Genomic DNA, 13,579 nt, shown 5'->3' on the forward strand with positions numbered 1-13,579 from the left:
GTTGGTTCGTGTTGTGCTTTGCGACCGTGTCGCTGATGCTGTGATAAGCATATCCGACTGACCCAGTCAGGTCTGAGAGGTAATCGTCGAAAAACAAATCATCTTTTGTTGTTTCGGAATTCTTTTTGTTCGCTTCACTGTGTGTGGTGAAGGCAGCTTTTTCCAAGGTTTTGTGCAAGTTGTTTTTCACTGTTGGTTTAAGTTCAGGCGTTTTTCTGTGTTCTGAGGCAAGAAAATTTGGTTTTACCACTTTAAGTGTCTTGTTTTCAATTTTCGGGCATTTCCCTTTTAAGTGGGCGTGGTCAGGATTCTCAGACGTCATGACGTCACGCGTAGGAACGACTTGCACATGCGCAAATCGGCTTTCTTTCCTTGTGCGGTTCGGTGTCCATTGCGCATGCGCGGCTTGCGCATGCGCATGACGGTCCGCGACGAAGACTTTTTTTGACTGCGCATGCGCGGCTTGCGCATGCGCATAACGATCCGCGACGCGATCTTTTGTAAACTGCGCATGCGTGACTTCCGGTTCCGGCGCATGCGCGACTTCCGGTTCCGGCGCATGCGCAACTTCCGGTTCCGGCGCATGCGCAGACGCGATTTGTAGTTCTTTGCTTACCAGAGACTGCAAAATGTGCTCCGACGCCATTTTATCGCGGATTTCAGCGTTTTTTCTTTCTAAAAGTTGTAAGTTACCTTTTCTTTCCGATCTGGACTGGATTTCAGCGTTTTGGCTTTGTGAAAAATTCATGTTATTTCTTCTTTTTGATCTGTACTGTGCATTCGCGATTTCCTGATCTTTTTGTGATTTTTTAAGTCTTGCATCACTCAGTCTCTGTGCAGTTTGGACTGTGAGCATGCCTTGCTGTTCAAATTTCTCACAGTACTCTTCAAATTTGTTTAGTAACGTTTGTAAGCTGTTCCTGTCTTCACCTTTTGAGTGTTTAAATCCATTATACACTTTCCTATTGACAGGCCCTTCGATGAGAATTGCTATTTTAATTTTGTCTGAGGCGTCTGCTACATCATTAGCTATGAGATAAAAATCGAACATTTGTTTAAACCTTTTCCAGACATTTCTTACATTACCAGTCGTGTCCAGCTGAGGTGGGTATCCATGCCACATCCTCGAATTAGCGATGTCTTCCCCAGTCAAATGTCCAGTAGGAGATTTCCATGCCATTTTGTGCTTTCTGTATCTGCAGCTGAGTTGTCCTGTAGTAAGCGTCTGAAATCACTGCTGGTACCATGTGTTGTTCCTCGTATCTTAATAAAGCTCGCAGTCTCAAGTGTGGAGAAGATGCTTTATTGTGAGTTCGTTCAGTTTCCAGAGCTCGACCTAGAACTACCTTCCAGTGCTAACTACCAGCTTTGCTTGCTGTGTGTCCTGCTTGCCAGCCCCCCTGCTGTGAAGAGTGTGTCCTCACTTCCTGTCCTGATCTATTTATATGGCTCTCCCGTGCTCCCTCTAGTGGTCGCTCAGTTGTGTTGCATCTGGTTAACTTGTGATCACCACACTCCCTTGGATTGCTTGGTCAGAAAAGATAGAAAGATTCATCGAGGAACACTTCACTCTGAACATTCGAAAGTGCCTCACTTTCATTGAAATACTCTTAAGTAATTGTTAATTGTTAAATAGGTGTGCTCATTGCGCACACGGCAAGGTCCCACAAGCAACAATGAGTTGAATTTGAGTACAATAGTATAGCGACTGCGGTACTGGACTAACATCCAGACCAAAATACTTAACATTGGTCAAGAATTTCCCTGGAGTGACCAGGTGGGTTTTGGGGTAGGTGGGGTACAATAGCCCAGTCACTCACTATGTGGTTTACACTGAGCACCCACTGTCATAGTCAAATTGTAAAAACAATCACTCAGAGAAACTAAGGATGGGTGATCGACATCACAAATTGCAACAATAATCAACAGTAATCCCTGCCCCATACAATTAAAATTTTATATCACTGCTCTTTCCATGAAGGGATCAGTGTTGGGACCCTTGCTGCTCGTGGTTTATATAAACGATTTAGACTTGAATGTAGGAGGGTTGATCAGTAAGTTTGCGGATGATATGAAAATTGGTGGGGTGGTAAATAGTGAGGAGGATTGCAGGAGGATACAGACGGGCTGGTTAGATGCACTGCTCAGCGGCAAATGGAATTCAATCCAGATAAGTGGGAGGTGATGCATTTGGGCAGGACAAACAAGGCAAGGGAATACATAATAAACGGCAGGACCCCTAGGAAGGATCAGAGGGACCTTGTTGTGCATGTACACTGGTCCCTTCAGGGAGTATAGCAGATAGAGACAGTGGTTAAGAAGGCATATGGTCCACTTGCATTTTTATTAGCCGAGGCATAGCATTTAAGACCAGCGACGTTATTCTCGAACATTATAAAACATTGGTTCGGCCACAGCTGGAGTATTGTGTGCAGTTCTGGAATCCATCTTATAGGAGGGATGTGATAGCACTGGAAAAGGTGCAGAGGAGATTTTCCAGGATGTTGCCTGGGCTGCTGGAGAGTTTTAATTATGAAGTTACGGTAGCACATGGGCGGCACAGTAGCACATGGTCAGCAGGCTAGCACAGTGGTTAGCACGGTTGCTTCACAGCGCCACGGTCCCAGGTTCGATTCCCAGCTTGGGTCACTGTCTGTGCGGAGTCTGCACGTTCTCCCCGTGTCTGCGTGGGTTTCCTCCGGGGGCTCCGGTTTCCTCCCACAAGACCCGAAAGACGTGCTTGTTAGGTGAATTGGACAATTTGAATTCGCACTCTGTGGACCCGAACAGGCACCGGGATGTGGCGACTAGGGGATTTTCACAGCAACTTCATTGCAGTGTTAATGTCAGCCTACTTGTGACCATAAAGATTAATAAAAAATAAATAAAGGTTGGATAGACTTGGATTGTTTTTGGTGGAGCAGAGGAGACGGAGGGGGGACATGATTGAGATGAATAAAATTATGAGGAGCATAGAGAGGAAGAAATTTTTCCCCTTGGTGGATGTATCAATGACCAGCTGGCATAGATTTAAGGTAAGGAGCGGGACATTTAGTGGGGATGTGAGGAAATCCTTGTTTTACCCAGAGGGTGGTGGGAGTTTGGAACTTGTTGCCTGACAGGGTGGTGGAAGCAGAGCCCCTCATAACATTTAAGAATTATTTAGATGTTCATTTGTGATGCAAAGGAAGACAAGGCAATGGGACAAGTGCTAGAAAATGGGATTAGAATAGTTAGATGGCTGTTTTTCATTGGCAGACACAATGGCCTTTTCTGTGCTGCATGACTCTATATGAGATCCAGTCAGGAGAGTTAATTCACAGGTGTCTGCCATAATGCTCCTGGCTAATAAGTCCCAAAAATATATAATACTTTATTTGTTCATGGGAGGTAGGGCATTACTGGCCATCCTGGAGGGCATTTAAGAGTCAACCACATTCTTGTGGGGCTGGAGTCACATGTAGGCCAGACGACGTAAGGACGGTAGATTCTTTTCCACAAAGGACATTAGTGAACCTGATGAGTTTTTATGACAATGGGTTTCATGGTCGTCATTAGACTTTTCATTCCAGATTTTTACTGAATTCAAATACCACCAAACGCCCTGGTGGGATTCGAACCTGTGACCCCAGAGCATTACCCTGGGTCTCTGGATTACTAATCCAGTGAGAATACTGCTACGCCACTCCTCCCCTATTATTTTACTTTTGCACACAATAGCGTACACGTTGGGACTGGCGAATGGTCCTTAGAATCAGCTGGACTGACCAAAGAACTAATCAAATTTGCCTGCCTGAAAATCAGAGCCCCAGCATCTCATGGGCTTATCGCTGAAGTGAAGAAGTTGAGAAAGCGCCACCACTGGAAAAGGCAGGATAAGAGCCTAGTATTGGCAACAGCAGAAGGTGAAACATCAAGTGAGAACAAGTCACGTCAGGGAAGGACTGAATGGTTGGACAAACATCAGGAAAAGGAGGGAGCAATGACAATGGCACACAGAACTGCAGTTAACTCCGCCTATAGCCCCTCGCCAGCCAAGGCTAATTACAGATGAAGTCAGCTGCTGCTCAGTGGGTACAGTGTTGTGGGTTCAAGCCCCAATCCAGAACAAAATCTGGACTGACACTCCCAGTCCAGTGTGAGGGAGCGCTGCGCTATTGCAGATGCTGTCTTTCGGATGACGCGTCGGGTTGCCAAGCCACCAGGATCAATCTCCAGGGCACTGCTGTGTACAACACGGGAGAAAAATCAAATGGACATGAAAAAAGGTCGGTCATTTGCATTGAACATTTTTCTTGAAATACTGAATATGGGGGGGATAAAAAGGCGGTTTGACTGACATTCAAGCATCATTAAATTGGGCGACGAGTCTTTTTGCTTTTTAATTCAGGTAGGAAGGTAGTGCATCACAACGATGGATTTGTTGGCCAACTAACGTCTGGACTGTTGGGACAAATCGTGTGATTACATTAAATACATTTAATTATTGTTGGCAACCCGAATGCAACGACAAAACTGAGGACCTGCCCATCAGCTCAAGTGGAGATGGAAGATCACGTCATTATTTCAAACAACAGCAGGGGAGCTCTCCCGATGTCTTGACTAATATTTGTCGCTCAACCAATATCACTAAATCAGACTATTTGGCCAATATCACATTGGTGTCATGGGATCTTTCTGTCTGCCACAATTCCTACTTTACCACAGTTCCTACTTTACAAGTGTGGCTACACTTCAGAGGCATTTAGCGGCTCTGTGGAATGTCCTAAGGTTGTGAAAGGGGCTATATAAATGCAAGCTATTTCTTTCTCTCGCTGAGTTCATTAAAACGATGTCCAATGAGATAAATAAGCTATGATACTGTATTAGAGGTTTCAAAGGGCCTTTGTGAAACTGCAAAACTCCTGCCAACATCTGAAACCGGTTTTATGCATTCTCAGGCACAAAAAGCAGCTAAACATTGAGCAAAGATTTACCTGTTCGCAAGTCAAGTTGTCAGCTTTCTTCAAATCCTACAGCGCAGAAAGAAAAGTGATGTGTATAAACCTATATGTATTTATAAATTGATAGAAGCAGTCCTTATTTCTAAATGCCAGTTCTGGAATGATCTTTCTATTTGAAGACCATGAAATCTAACTCCATTATGGCTGGGTTTCAGCTATGCTGTCAGTTGGCTATAACTGAAGTGCAGTGCACTGTTAAAGAAAAACTTCCAACCCCGTTTTCAAAATCTCTTCTTTAACTTATAAATGTTACAATTCTGTTGCATTGGAAATGAATTTGAAGGAAATGAGTCATGAAGTCTTAAGGGACGAGGGGAAGATGGTCTCTCCCCTTCATTCAGCTCTCATCTTTTTCCCATTCCTTTGAACGTTGTTTGCTGGGGTGAAGATCACATACACCCTTCCAATGCCCCTCCCAAGTTGCACTCTTCAAATGTAACAGTGAATGCATCAGTCGAGCTCAATGCCAAGCTCACTCAATATTCACATCGGCCCAAGTTGCTAGCTGGAATCAATGTAACAGAGGTGAAGGGGCGGCAGGGTAGCACAGTGGTTAGCACAGTTGATTCACAGCTCCAGGGTCCTAGGTTAGATTCCTGGCTTAGGTCACTGCCTGTGCGCAGTCTCCACGTTCTCCCCGTGTCTGCATGGGTTTCCTCCAGTTTTCTCCCACAGTCCAAACATGTGCAGGTCAGGTGGATTGGCCATGCTAAATTGCTTTTAATGTCCAAAAGGTTGGATGGGGTTGCTTGGTTGCGGGGATAGGGTGGCGGTGTGGCGGCTTGGGTAGGGAGATCTTTCCATGGGCAGGTGCAGACTCGATGGGCTGAATGGCCTCCTTCTGCACTGTAAATTCTATTATCTATGAATAACTTTGCTCAATACTATCATTTTTGCCTCACAATCATATGATTCTGTCTTTGAGTCCAAATGCAGGGACCTGATTACAAGGTCGAAGGTGGCACTCCAGCTCTGATAATAAGTGGGTACTAATGTTGGAAATGCTGCCTATCAAATATCCTGTTTAAACTGAAATCCCACTTTCCTTCTGATGTGGATACAAAAGATCACATGGTACTATTTCAAGAAGAATAGGAGATTCTTCCTTGTGTCCCAGTGAATATTAATCCTTTTACCAACAGCACTAACAAACGATCATCTGGTCATCTCCGGATTTTCGGCGGGAGCAGGGGCCTGTCGGGAAGGTGAGTGTGTGCCTTTCAATTTGCTTACCTTTCAGCGGGAGCGGCCTCTGTGAGTGTGTGCCTTTCAATTTGCTTACCTTTCAGCGGGAGCGGCCTCCGGATTTTCAGCGGGAGCAGGGGCCTGTCGGGAAGGTGAGTACCTGCATATAAGTCGGGCGGTTGCTAAACCCGAGACACGACACTTGTAGTGTATCCCACCCTTCAACCTCCTCTAACCTAAGGGGTTGAGGGAATATCAGGTAAGCTCTTCCCTTCTTTTTCTTGTTTTATTATCTAGAGGGGATGGCAGGGAAGGCAGTACAATGCTCCTCCTGCAGAATGTTTGAGGTGAGGGATGCCGTCAGTGTCCCTGCTGAATTCATCTGTGGGAAGTGCACCCAACTCCAGCTCCTCAAAAACAGTGTTAGGGAACTGGAGCTGGAGCAACTTCGGATCATTCGGGAGGCAGAGGTGGTCATAGATAGAAGCTTCAGGGAAGTAGTTACGCCAAAGAATAAAGATAGATGGGTGACGGTGAGAGGGGCTGGGGGGAAGCAGTCAGTACAGGGATCCCCTGTGGTCGTTCCCCTTAGTAATAGGTATACTGCTTTGGATACTGTTGGGGGGGGACGACTTACCAGGGGTCAGCCATGGGGTACAGGTCTCTGGCACAGAGTCTGTCCCTGTTGCTCAGAAGGGAAGGGGGTGGGGGGGGGGGGGGGGGGGGAAGAGAGGAGAAGAACATTAGTCATTGGAGACTCCAGTTAGGGGGATAGATAGGAGATTCTGTGGGAATGAGAGAGACTCGCGGTTGGTGTGTTGCCTCCCAGGTGGCAGGGTCCGCGATGTCTTGGATCGTGTTTTCGGCATCCTTAAGGGGGAGGGGGAGCAGCCCCAAGTCGTGGTCCACATAGGTACCAACAACATAGGTAGGAAAAGGGATAGGGATGTAAGGCAGGAATTCAGGGAGCTAGGGTGGAAACGTAGATCCAGGACAAACAGAGTTATTATCTCTGGGTTGTTACCCGTGCCACGTGCTAGCGAGTCGAGGAATAGGGAGAGAGAGCAGTTGAACACGTGGCTGCAGGGATGGTGCAGGAGGGAGGGTTTCAGATTCCTGGACAACTGGGGCTCATTCTGGGGTAGGTGGGACCTCTACAAACAGGATGGTCTACACCTGGACCAGAGAGGTACTAATATCCTGGGGGGGGAGGTTTGCTAATGCTCTTCGGGAGGGTTTAAACTAGTTCAGCAAGGGATTGGGAACCTGAATTGTAGCTGCAGTACACAAGAAGTTGAGAGTAGTGAGGCCATGAGTAAGGTTTCAAAGTTGCAGGAGTGTACCAGCAGGAAGGAAGGTGGTTTAAAGTGCGTCTACTTTAATGCCAGGAGCATCCGGAATAAGGTGGGTGAGCTTGCGGCATGGGTTGGTACCTGGGACTTCGCTGTTGTGGCCATTTCAGAGACATGGATAGAGCAGGGCGAGGAATGGTTGTTGCAGGTGCCGGGGTTTAGATATTTCAGTAAGCTCAGGGGGAGGGGTGCTATTGTTAATCAAGGACAGTATTACGGTGGCAGAAAGGACATTTGATGAGGACTCGTCTACTGAGGTAGTATGGGCTGAGTTAAGAAACAGGAAAGAAGAGGTCACCCTGTTAGGGCTTTTCTACAGGCCTCCGAAAAGTTCCAGAGATGCAGAGGAAAGGATTGCAAAGATGATTCTGGATAGGAGCGAAATAACAGGGTAGTTGTTATGGGGACTTTAACTTTCCAAATATTGACCGGAAACACTATAGTTCGAGTACTTTGGATGGGTCCGTATTTGTCTAATGTGTGCAGGAGAGTTTCCTGATGCAGTATGTAGACAGGCCAAGAAAGGGCGAGGCCGTATTGGATTTGGTACTGGGTAATGAACCAGGACAGGTGTTAGATTTGGAGGTAGGTGAGCCCTTTGGTGACAGTGACCACAATTCGATTACGTTTACTTTAGTGATGGAAAGGGATAGGTATATACCACAGGGCAAGAGTTATATCTGGGGGAAAGGCAATTGTGATGCGATGAGGCAAGACTTAGGATGCATCGGATGGAGAAGAAAATTGCAGGGGATGGGCATAATGGAAATGTGGAGCATGTTCAAGGAACAGCTACTGCGTGTCCTTGATAAGTATGTACCTGTCAGGCAGGGAGGAAGTGGTCGAGCGAGGGAACCGTGGTTTACTAAAGCAGTTGAAACACTTGTCAAGAGGAAGAAGGAGGCTTATGTAAAGATGAGACGTGAAGGTTCAGTTAAGGCGCTCGAGAGTTGCAAGTTAGCTAGGAAGGATCTAAAGAGAAAGCTAAGAAGAGCCAGGAGGGGATATGAGAAGTCTTTGACAGATAGGATCAAGGAAAACCCTAAAGCTTTCTATAGATATGTCAGGAATAAAAGAATGACTAGGGTAAGAGTAGGGCCAGTCAAGGACAGTAGTGGGAAGTTGTGCGTGGAGTCCGAGGAGATAGGCGAGGTGCTAAATGAGTATTTTTCGTCTGTATTCACACAGGAAAAAGACAATGTTGTTGAGGAGAATACTGAGATACAGGCTACTAGACTAGAAGGGCTTGAGGTTCATAAGTAGGAGGTGTTAGCGATTCTGGAAAGTGTGAAAATAGATAAGTACCCTGGGCCAGATGGGATTTACCTAGGATTATCTGGGAAGCTACGGAGGAGATTGCTGAGCCTTTGGCTTTGATCTTTAAGTCATCTTTGTCTACAGGAATAGTGCTAGAAGACTGGAGGATAGCAAATGTTGTCCCCTTGTTCAAGAAGGGGAGTAGAGATAACCCCAGTAACTATAGACCAGTGAGCCTTACTTCTGTTGTGGGCAAAGTCTTGGAAAGGTTTATAAGAGATAGGATGTATAATCATCTGGAAAGGAATAATTTTATTAGATAGTCAACATGGTTTTGTGAAGGGTAGGTCGTGCCTCACAAACCTCATTGAGTTTTCGAGAAGGTGACCAAACAGGTGGATGAGGGTAAAGCAGTTGATGTGGTGTATATGGATTTCAGTAAAGCGTTTGATAAGGTTCCCCACGGTAAGCTATTGCAGAAAATACAGATGCATGGGATTCAGGGTGATTTAGCAGTTTGGATCAGAAATTGGCTAGCTGATAGAAGACAAAGGGTGGTGGTTGATGGGAAATGTTCAGACTGGTGTCCAGTTACTAGTGGTGTACCACAAGGATCTGTTTTGGGGCTGCTGCTGTTTGTCATTTTTATAAATGACCTGGAGGAGGGCGTAGAAGGATGGGTGAGTAAATTTGCAGATGACACTAAAGTCGGTAGAGTTGTGGACAGTGCGGAAGGATGTTACAAGTTACAGAGGGACATAGATAACCTGCAGAGCTGGGCTGACAGGTGGCAAATGGAGTTTAATGCAGAAAAGTGTGAGGTGATTCATTTTGGAAGGAATAGCAGGAAGACAGAGTACTGGGCTAATGGTAAGATTCTTGGTAGTGTGGACGAGCAGAGAGATCTCGGTGTCCATGTCCATAGATCCCTGAAAGTTGCCACCCAGGTTGAGAGGGTTGTTAAGAAGGCGTACGGTGTTAGCTTTTATTGGTAGAGGAGCTGAGTTACGGAGCCATGAAGTCATGTTGCAGTTGTACAAAACTCTGGTGCGGCCGTATTTGGAATATTGTGTGCAGTTCTGGTCGCCGCATTATAGAAAGGATGTGGAAGCATTGGAAAGGGTACAGAGATTTACAAGGATGTTGCCTGGTATGGAAGGAAGATCTTACGAGGAAAGGCTGAGGGACTTAAGGGTGTTTTTGTTAGAGAGAAGGTTAAGAGGTGACTTAATTGAGGCATACAAGATGATCAGAGGATTAGATAGGGTGGACAGTGAGAGCCTTTTTCCTCGGATGGTGATGTCCAGCACTGAGGGGACATAGCTTTAAATTGCGGGGCAGATAGATATAGGACATATATCAGAGGTAGATTCTTTACTCAGAGAGTAGTAAGGGCGTGGAATGCCCTGCCTGCAACAGTAATGGACTCGCCAACACTGAACGCGTTCAAATGGTCATTGGATAGGCATATGGACGATAAGGGAATAGTGTATATGGGCTTTAGAGTGGTTTCACAGGTCGGCGCAACATCGAGGGCCGAAGGGCCTGTACTGTGCTGTAATGTTCTAATGAACTAATTCCTATTTGTGCAAGTTGTCTGTGTACAAATTGCCTGCCTTGTTTTCCTACATTGCAGTGATGATTGAAAGTCCTTTACTGGCTGTAAAGTGCTTTGGTAGATCTTGAGGACATGAAGGGCACTATAGAAATGCAAGTTTTTTATTTTACTATATTACTGGGTGAGTTTTTAAAAAAACATCTTCCTTGATACAATTCTGCTCGGCACAACTGCAACAGCCAAAGCAGATAACAGACTGACCTCGCTCAGAAATGCACCGTGACAGTTACATGCTAATTTGTACACCATGTGAAATGGTGGGTTGTTATAGCAGTCTGTACGGAGATTGATGAGATCCAATAAATATAGCGGAGATCCAATAGAGTGATGCCGATCTAACATTATATGACAGCCCCACTATACTCACTCAAATTCCCCCCTCCCACCATTGATAAATTTTGCACTCTGTAGCTGGATAGAATGCATTTGTCTGTGTCTCCCTCACGGCATGCAATGCAGCCAAACATACTCGGTATCAGTTGGTAACGTAACTGGCCTGGAAACAATGCGGAGGAGGGTGGAGAGAACTAGCTGGGTTGGATCTATGTTAATACAACTGATCCATTGTATTTTGGAGAAAGAAATATATTGAACTAATGTCGTCTGCAACCATCCATCTGCATAGGATCATGGAATCTAAATGATCAAACAAATCACATGTGCGGAGGAGGATGGGGTAGCTTCATATGGTGCACATGGCTGAAGAGACTAGTTCATGACTGACAGGTTCTGCCACAAGTGGTTATCAGGTGACATTGTGGGCTGTTGTTTTTGCTGTTGCCAAGCCGCTGTAGCCATTGATTGGCAAAGTGACACACGTCACCTCCACATGTGATGTCACCATTCCCCCCACCATTAACTAGTGCCGGGTATAAGAATCGATGTTTTGTTCCTTCATGTCGCATATGCAAGCATCCCTGAAGTGGAGCTTTGGCCGTCCTAATGGTCATCTAGCACCAGCTACTTCACCAAACAGAAAATCCTTAGGTAAGCGGTGTGGTGAATGTAATATATATATATATATATATATATATAAAATCATTCACACTGTCTTTGTAAGCGCAGTAGCGCTATCCTACCACTTGGGGGAGTAGCTCTGGGAGTACTCAGGAACTTGTACTGGGCTCCACCCTTGGCTCCGCCCACGACTCCTGCCCCTAGTGCTGCTGTATAAATACCCTTGTCCAGAGTCAGCCTGCAGTTCACAGAGAGTTCATCAACGGGTAACAGGCTGGCTCTGAAGTAAGTTGATTAAAGCCTTGATTCATATCGGAAACACGTGTCTGGTGAATTGATGGTTCCATCAAGCGGCAATCCTCCAGGCCTGAGCAAAGAAAGTAGCATCTGCTGGATAAGTGCCAACATATTTGGGAGCTTTGCTTATGAGAACACTTTCCTGATTTTACCCTTTCAGGAAATGTTCAGAATGTGCCTCAAACAATGAAGGTGAAAGTTGTTGAGCTTCCTTTCTTGATAGTTGTAAGTTATATGATAGCCCATATTTCACAGCTGTACAAGGTACTGAGAACACAGGACTCATTAAGTGGCATCCTAGTTCCGAGAGTCAGTTTGATGTAATTCCATTCAAGTTTTACAAGTCACCTAAAGATGGCGATTGCTTTTCCCTCTGCGTGCATCAGGTTCTGCAGCAAAATACAGGTCGTCTGTCACTGTGAACCCCGGGTAGCAGGATTTACTGACCACTCCCAGTGGGGCGTTATTTAGTGTGATTAGGGATAGAGATGTGACACCCTGTCCCATAACCACAATTTTCTTAACACTTATAATCAGGCAGAACAAGTTACTGGCATTAGGAGACAACTCGAGTCCTTGTAGCTGAGGTTCAGAGCAACAGGAGTGACATCACCAACGTGGAGGAGTTCTCTGATCAGGAATTGCGGTATTTTTGTCTATGATTTCAGTGTGGACAGATTGTATGCAGCCCAATACTTCCATATCTGCAGGGCAGGCAAAGGTCAGGAGCATGGAGAAGAAGATTCCAAACAAAGTAGGGCTGGGCCACAATCTGTTTTTATCCATTTTTCACTCTCAAACTATGAGACATGATTCTGTCAAACTGTACAGAACAGTGCATGTTGTCGGGGAAGGAGTAGATTAGACTGAGCTGTTTTTGTGGACTGCTAAACTAACGAATTAGGAGCCTGCTCTGCTATAGAATAAGGGAGGTGTCACATGATGTGAACACAGAAGCGGCTCTGCTCGTCTTTAAATCCTTATGCACACCCAGTGGCGTGCAGAGGTCTGGTGATGCCCGGGGCAAATCTTGATTGTATGCCCCAAAGACTCAAGTATAAGGCCTAATATACTGAGAAATATTATGAGAAAGGAAAACATTTTGAATATATAAACACAGATGAAACATGAAATAAACGCTTTATTCGATTTTAATATAAATCAATCAAATTTATTAAGTTCTTTTCCCCAAATGATACCTCCTGTCACAAAACACCTGAACTACTTCACTTTTTACATCAGCTGTGAGAAATTCTTTTTCAATGCTTATTAAAGCCAGGTTGGTCAGTCGCTCCTGTGACATAGAAGACCTCAGATATGTGTTTTTAATTTCAGTTTTGAAAATGACCTTTCACAGCTTGCGACTGAAAATGCGATTGTAAGCAGTAATCTGTATGAAACACACAGCGTCGGAAAAACATCCCTCCCATACTGCAGTAAATACTCCAGAGCATCTTTAGGATCAGGGGGAACTCTATTCCCTCCAGCTCGAAGGAGCATCACAAAATCAATAATTTTGTCATATAACTGAATTGCAACCACATCATTGTCATAATAATTTGCAAAGTCTGAACATTCCTTTTTTAATTTCTCTCTTTCTTGTTCATCTTCAATCACTCCTGAATTCAAGTTCAGAAGAAAAGAAAATCGGTCACTGAGTCTTTGAAGACGGACACTGCGGTCTTCAATTTCAGTTTTAATCTGTTCACAATCTCAACCATTACTCTATTCATTTCTTCTTGTGCCATCAGTCCACTATCTCTTGCTGACTCTCCAGGCATTATTCTTCTTCTCCTTGTTCGTGCAATTGGTATTCCCCAATTTTGACAATATTCATTGGCTAAATCTATTGCATTGTGGATAATTTCGTCATTCTTCAAATTCAAGATATGAATAAGTCCGCTCAAATC

At 45.1% G+C, this 13,579-nt stretch overlaps 1 protein-coding gene across 3 annotated transcripts in view; it reads right to left on the minus strand.

Annotated features, from left to right (window-relative positions):
- aamdc (adipogenesis associated, Mth938 domain containing) overlaps positions 1-13,579 on the minus strand; it is a 64,251-nt gene that overhangs the window by 31,951 nt on the left and 18,721 nt on the right. The window contains exon 2 of one of the 3 annotated variants that reach the window (XM_038818096.1): positions 4,977-5,012. The exons of 1 other annotated variant lie outside the window; for it this stretch is intronic. The gene's annotated coding sequence lies outside the window, so the exon portion shown is untranslated. Of the gene's footprint in view, positions 1-4,976; positions 5,120-13,579 lie in introns of those variants that run through there. One more of the 3 variants, XM_038818095.1, reaches the window with a different exon arrangement.

The sequence above is a fragment of the Scyliorhinus canicula genome, chromosome 14 (assembly GCF_902713615.1).
Source record: "Scyliorhinus canicula chromosome 14, sScyCan1.1, whole genome shotgun sequence".
NCBI classification, from domain to species: Eukaryota; Metazoa; Chordata; class Chondrichthyes; order Carcharhiniformes; family Scyliorhinidae; genus Scyliorhinus; species Scyliorhinus canicula.